General features: G+C 50.5%; 1 long non-coding RNA gene across 1 annotated transcript in view; it reads left to right on the top strand.

The window, feature by feature from the left end:
- The first annotated feature begins 3,021 nt into the window (after positions 1–3,021).
- The window catches only part of LOC112977759, a 29,362-nt gene continuing 25,068 nt past the window's right edge, over positions 3,022–7,315 (top strand). The window contains exons 1-4 of the long non-coding RNA XR_003257632.1: positions 3,022–3,289; positions 3,385–3,552; positions 6,187–6,259; positions 6,659–6,816. This is a non-coding gene — a long non-coding RNA (uncharacterized LOC112977759). The remainder of the gene's footprint in view (positions 3,290–3,384; positions 3,553–6,186; positions 6,260–6,658; positions 6,817–7,315) is intronic.

Below are 7,315 nucleotides of genomic sequence, written 5' to 3'. Positions count from 1 at the left end.
TGTGATGTTTGAGTCAAATGTTTCCAGGGAATAGCAGTTCAGCTAAATAATTCTGTTTCTGGAGGGATTACAGAAGAAACTTTCCGCTTGATCTCATGCACGATGTCCCGTATTTACAAAAACTTAATATCAGGCATAAATTGATGTTAGAGGTGCCTTTTAACTGACTGTGGCATTTTGAACGTGGCAGACCCACGCCGTGACTCTCCGCGCGAGCGTTGGGTTAAGCACGACACTGGTGCTGGCGGTTACTTGCCCCGCCGCGGGAGGAGGTAGCTCGACCCCGGGAGATGCCGCTTCCCCACGGCAGGACGGCCGCGAACCTGCTGTTTTCAGCGGTGGATGCACCAGCCGGGCCGCTAAACCCCTGCGAGATGCCTCATGCTCAACAGGCCCTCGCTGCCGTGCAAAGCTGCTCAAGAGGTTAATCATGCCCCCACCGCCGGCGGATCGTATCGCCGCTATTTTTGCTGCTCTCACTTCTGGTGCAGGGCTGCATCTCTCCCTTTCGGGCCTTTTATTTTCAGTCTCTTGCTGCCCTTTCCGAAAGCGGCCTCGGCACCAGGTGGCCGGCAGCTGGCAGGGTATTTTCGTCCCTCGGGAAGCGGGGCCGGGCGAGCAGCTGAAGGCCAGCGCGGGGCGGCGTCGCGGCGCGCCGGCACCCGGCGAGGCTGCGAGCAGGACACCCCGGCGAGGCTGCGAGCGGGACACGCCGCCGCGCTGGGCGGCCGCCGCCGCCGGCCAAAATAGCCCCTTCCCTCGAGAGCGCGGCGCGGACGCAGATGGGAAAACCCTCCCCGGCGGCCAGCGGCCCCGGCGCTTCCCCCCGCCCCGTGCCAGCTCCCCGTCTCCGGGGCTCCCTCCCTCTCCCCATCCCGCCGCACGGCTTGCTCCCGCTCGACGGCCGTAGAAGGGTTTAAGGCTTTGGCTGCGGAAGGGGAGGTTTTGCCGAGAGCGAAGGCGGCTCTGCTGCTCCCCGCCGCCTGCCACCACGCGGCACCGACCGGCAGCCTCGAGCCTCCGGTGACGTTGTGCGGCAGGACGAGCCGTTTCCTGTAAAACGGCGGTGCAGAAATGCCACTTTTGCAGATTGCYGGTGGACGCCCCTGTTCCTCTGCCCGCAGTTAACGCTGGTTTGGTGCATGCAGCCCCTGCGACCGGATTGCGGGAGTAAAGACACGCGGACAGACACGTTGCTGCCCACCCAGCGCCCGGTTACCCAGCGCGCATCCAGAAGTAGCCGCACCAATTAACGATGCATAGCTAATAAACACGTAACCGCGCTCATGTGACCCTAACGGATCGAGCTCACAGCCCTGAAGTAAAACAGAGGGAAGTAGTGGCTGAAGCGCGTATATGAGCCACCAGGATGTGTGCAGGCGACGAGCGTCAGACATCGAGTCCTCTCCAAATCCACAGCAACACCCTAAAAGCCTTTGCGGGAAAGGCCGTGGCAGAGCCCGTTTCCCGAAGCCGGGGAGCGAAGCCCGGCTGCTCCACCGCGGCGAGCGCGGCGGGGACGCCCCGTGCCACAAGGGACGCTCGGCCGCAGCTGGTGCCTTTCCGTGGGCGAATTACGGTGTGGGGAACACGTTCAGGGTGGTGCAAGACATCTGGTTACCTGGAAATGCATTTCCAAACTTAATTAGCCTTCTCCTTCTGCAACATATGCTCGGGCGAGGATGAGGACGGGACCAATGTTAGATTAAACAAGCAGATGCAACAACAACAGGGGGGTCGGCAGGGGGAAGTAGACTCTAAAATCTTGCTGGTATTTGTGGAGCGTATAACTGACAGTAACATTTAGGGCTATGAATATAAGCTGACGTATGCGTGTATGTGCAAGTAATAATCCTGCTAGGAGGACAGGACATGCCGATCACCTTCAGGAGAGGCAATCTTAGACCGTCTTTTATAAAGACTTTTTAAAATCCTTTCATGTCAGCTTCTAGGACGTGTTGTTGCCAAGCATTTTTCTTTTTTATTGTCCCTGCTTTTTATGGCTTTTCACATCAACGCTGGTGCTAAGACTGGGCTTATTTAGTGCAGTTTTTATGAGCTGGCTCCCCTGCTGCTTGCTGCTGGCTCCCGTTGCAAGCCCGCCAGGCGGGGGGTGAGCCCAAGCCGCTAGTTTCTTTGTGAGATCCTACCAGCTGGACGTTTCCATCAATCTTTGTGCAGAGAGAATCGAGATTTAATAGTAAACATTGGACGGTTGCGATTCTGGTGAGAATAGCAGAAAGGCTGTGGTAGTTTCCTTGACTGACAGACAGATCACGGCAAATGTAATACAAGGGCATATCTGCTGATTTGTTGGAAGCTGCAGGCTGGTTATGTACAGCACTTACACACACAAAGACAGATATATATATCTGCATATAGCAAGTGAAAATAGTGGGCACTGAACACAGAGAGTCCCTGTGTGAAAGATTTCTGTCTGACCAGGGCGGGTGGGTCGGCCAGATGCACAACGGAGCAATGGAGACAGAACTTAAACCCTGTGAAAGTTGCTTTTTCTCCACTGGCCCTTATACCAGCCGGGCGATTAATCCTTTGGATTGCTAAGTATGGTTTAATGTATGCATTGTGTCTTCCCACCCACTAATTTGGGTGGCAAAGGCAAGGTCTTTCTACTTGTATTTCAGCAGTACAAGGAGGTTCACCAGATCCCTCTGGGCAAGGCACTCTGGGGGGGGGGGGGGTACCAGTAAAAATGTCCCTGTATCTCTGAATATACAAATTGGGTTAAAAAAAAACAGGTTCAAACAGGCAAGTGAGACAAACAGGCCCATATTCCAGAGAACATTGACCTGAGATTTGCTTTTCTAGACTGGAAAACAACTTCACATTTTGCTCAAGGACTGAAAAAAAAATAAGGAGGTGAAAAGCGTTAAGTAAGGCTGGTGTTTAGGACGGGTCTTGTCGGACCCGTAACAGAAAGCAGTAGAAAGTGTCTCCTGGTTTGGTCTCGCCTCCTCTCACCCCACACACTTTTTCCATTGTTCAGAACATTCATAAAAACCTTCCAGACTCGGGCTGTTCTCCGAGGCCTTTGAAATGGACTTCAGATCTGCTTAAGCCCCCTGCGACTGAAGCGGATGTGAAAATAAAGCAAGTCAGCTATTTTTGATCAGTGAGTAAAATCAAAACACACATGTCCTGAAAGAAAACAGTTTCTGCTAAAGAAGTCTGTCGCCCAGAACAGAAAGTGCGAACGAGAGGACCCTGCACTGCCCTGATCTTCAGAGAAATAGTAACCGGCCTCCGTAATCGCTGGCGTAGATGTTATGTATGCACAGGCTCTCACCCTTCGATAGGTGCTGAGGATCTGGATGGGGTTATTGCTAGTATTGCCTCTTTCATGTGTTTCCTCTTGTATTTTAGGGCATGGCTGACACAGACCACTGAGCAACACTGCTGAGCACCGCGGACGCGAGGTGGGAGCCGCATCTCGCCAGTCTTCCAGCCCCATCACTTTTAATCATCATCTAAGTCCTAAGAAAAGAGGCAAGTTTTGGAAACTGTCTGAGGAAGATGCTTCCGCAAAGGCAGGTAAAACCAATACCAGCAGGAGCTGGCTCATTGTGTTTTGGTTTTTAGGTGGGTTATGAAGAATCTGTTCCATTAGGGACCCTCAGTGCTTTAAGCTCCAGCAGCCACCACGTATTTGGCTGGCAGGTGCTTTGGGAGATAGAGATTCAGCAGAGCATTCAAGCGCATGCCTATTGGAATGGCATTTTAAAACATGGCTCAGGAAACTTGCTTGCATTTTGGAAACACCCCAGAAAACAGACTGTATGTGCTTAAGAGTAGGATGGACTCTTCTGCAATATAATTAATTTTGCAATAAGGCTTGCAGTCATTTTTCTAAATCTGCCTCCTGGCATTGTGTGCCAAGAGAAAGTCTGAGTTGTTTTTTTTTTTTTAAGTAGTTTCTTGCCATTACTGTAATGAGAAAAAGGCCTCAAACATTAACATTAAAGGATCGATAACAAGGACAGGGTTGCACTTCAGTACCCTTCAGACTTCAAAAACTATTGGGGATTTCTAACTTAGAGCATTCGACTGGTCAGGACGGGGCTGACTGAGAAAAGAAACCCAGCTGCCCTTTTCTTTCAGCTGCAAAGGGCAGTTTGTAGCTGTGTCCGTGCAGCGAAACGAGGGGTCAGGGACAGAATTTAGACTGCGATGGAGGTTCCCGCTGTGTCACCGAAGGAGCATCCAGCCGACGCGCCGGGGAACGGCCCCGCTGCAGACGGCCTTTCCCGGCCCTTTTGCGGAGAGCGGGAGCGGTGCCTGCCGGGGCAGCTGTGACCCCCCGGATCAGAGAGCACCACCCGCGTGGTCCGGGTCTCCTTCCCCCCCCAGCACCGCTAGCAGCTGCGCTGTGCGTCACCCAGAATGGTGGCTTAAACACTTGGGCCGCTGACAGCAGGTCTTACTTCATATATTTACGTGACTGCTAGTAATAGGAACGGCTTTTTACCCCAGCGCTTCTCTGCTCCTGCTTCAGAAGTAGCTTTGCGCTTCAGCCCACGTAACCGGAACCAGAGCAGTCCCCGGCCACCGAAACCGGGGCAGCTAGGGCCGCCTTCGCTCTGCCTGGCTCAGCGACTTGCCATCAGCCAAACCAAAACCTCGGCTCCAGCTCTTCGTGAATGGTGGTGAAGTCTGGATCCGAGCTCCTTTAATAAGTGGTTGTTTGCCCTGGCTGCCTGCTTAAGACTCTACGGAAAAAGCTTTTTCTAGGTATTACTGCCAAATCAAGAATGACAGTTGAAAGAAGAACCTGGTCCAGGCAACTCATGTGTCCAGCTCTTTGGCTTTTCAGAGGAAATGAATAACTGGAATGAGGCAATTTAATGAATGAGATAAATAACATTTAACTGGTATTGTAATGAACCTCAAACAGTCTGCCACTGTGGATAACCTGCAAATTATCTCCATTTCAGTTCTGTGAGTTTTTAAAAGATGCTGAGAGTTATTCACCAAATCCCCTGAAACACATTTGGAATTGAGCAACAAACTCCCAGTGGTCTCGTTTGGAAATCCCAGCCATAGCCCTACAGGGAGGTAGAGCTCCAGGTTAAATACGACATAAACCAGCTTGGATTTCTTTGTGCAAGATGATAGAGTAGAGAGGGCGGATAATTATAATGTGCGTCATTAACAGACAATCGAGCGTATGAAGCTATGAGGTTTTGTTTCTATTTCCTGGATAGCTGGAAGGTTAATTTGGCCATGAAAGTAGAGGTGGGTTTTGAAAATAGCTCAGTGCTGCCTGACTGCTGATATCGGTACTGTCAGCAGCAGCTGGAGAGGGAAGGAAAAATGAGCGTAACCTAAGACAAGACCTGGCAAAGGCTCCTCATGGTCCTAGGGAGGCGAAGGGGGGATGAGCACGCTGCAGGGCTGCAGCACGTGCACAGAGCCTCGAGCTAGCTTTGAACCAGCTATTTTGGGTACGGGCTAGCAGCAGAGTGCGGCTGCGTGGGTTAACCGCCCCGGTGGCTCCCCGGCTCTGGGGCTGGTTTTGCAGCCCGGGCTGGCAGTTGAAAGTAGCCTGCGCAAGGAGGTGCTGGTTTCTTTGCAAAAGGCTCAACTGGTTGAAGTAGAAACCACAGCGAAGGGCTAAAATCTCTTCAGAAATGACTTTCTAGTTGCCTGTTGGAGGATTTTGCTTAGGTAAGGTTGTGAAGAAACTCTCTTGCTCTCTGTGCAAGCTTCTGCTTGAAATGTTAGGAGGAGAGGCAAAGAAGGAGACAGCTGTAGCCAGTCCTGCTGTCTAACAACTGCCTTAATTTGGGTATAAAATATCAGGGAACTCAGGCTTGTGGCTGTACACGTTCTCAAAGTGCAGCCAACACCGCAGCAATGGTGGTAAAGCAGGTCTCTTGCTCTCTGCAGGGTCAACATTTCCTTCTCTCCATACTGCAGCAAGCCTTTTGGAGAGCGCTGCAGAAAGCAGAAGACTTTCGATCCCTTCCCCTCCTTCCAGCCGGTATACGTACACACGCACACACACACACACACACACAGACACACACATACGTGTGCAACCAAAATAGAAAGAGTGCTACAGGAAATGGCATGAAGATGGAATATGACACTGCATATAGTGTTTGTTTCTAAGATTGTCTTCATCATTTCTTCATTAAAAAGCAAATGTTATTTTACATCTCATAGGATCTCACTGCAGTTCTCTAGCAACCCATCAGAGTGCTAATTGGATGATCTTCACAATTTCTCTGTGAAGTAGGTAAGTTAGATGATCCCCATTTTTAAGCCAGATAAACTCTATCAAAGCAAAACACTGCTCGCTCGCACGCGTTCTTCCCCCTGCAGAGCGAACGAGAAGGAGCTGTGTATGACAGATGTTAGCCTTGCCATTTAATGAATTTCTGCAAGGCGCTCAGACACCGTGCTGCTGAGGGAAGTAGAAGCAGCGATGCAGAATAGTAGCGGCAGCTCATCTGAAAAAGCAGCACACACCTAACACACATCTGCTCCTCTAATTTACACCTCAGTAGATGAGGCTAGGGGGGGATCAGCAGGGATTCATTTTAATAATTTCCTTACAGACATTTTCGGAGGAATGCTGGAAGGGAGGGCCTGATTGATGGCTTTGCTCTAATTGAAATCCCAATTTCCCCTCCAGCCCCAACGTCCTCGGCTGATGTGAGGCTGCAAAGGCCCAGCTGCCACGCGGGCTCGCTCTGCCCCATCTGCCAAACCCATCCTGAGCCGCCGGCCTCACTTAGGACGGATTGAAAGGAAGACAAATGAAACCGTGAAGTTACCGCACTGGAGTCGAAGGTGTATTTACACTCCATCTTTTTTTCTCTGGGCTGACAGTACATGTGAAATTCAGTATCAGTTGTTTCTTTGGAGCTGAATAGACAAACTACCTGGTATTTCTGGTCTCTTTTTGGATAAGCTTGCAGAGGACAGACTGAAACATTTTTGCAGATATTTTGGGAGTATTTGTCAGAAAACTGGGATTGCTTAACAGTTCATAAGGAGAAAAAAAGGGGGCATAAATATTATAGAAGACACAGCCAAAGACTTAGGTATACAAATAAATAGGATTTGCTAAGTTCTCTTGGTGAGGCCATTTTCCTATCCTGCATGAGAAACAGCACAATTTACACCTGTTTTGTAAGACTTAAATGTGTCAAGGGTTTTGTGAAGATTAATTATGTTTGTGCCATACAGTAGCATTCTAGCAGATAGCTGTGGATTTCCAGGAGGAGAAGTATTGCTTAAGCCACTGTGTAGAGCTCAGTGTAGTCCACTAACTAAGCTGATGACTCCC

The sequence above is a fragment of the Apteryx rowi genome, unplaced genomic scaffold, assembly GCF_003343035.1.
Source record: "Apteryx rowi isolate R43461 unplaced genomic scaffold, aptRow1 scaffold_86, whole genome shotgun sequence".
In the NCBI taxonomy this organism is placed as follows: domain Eukaryota; kingdom Metazoa; phylum Chordata; class Aves; order Apterygiformes; family Apterygidae; genus Apteryx; species Apteryx rowi.
Note: the sequence above shows the minus strand (reverse complement) of the source record. Positions and strands in the feature narration are given on the sequence as shown.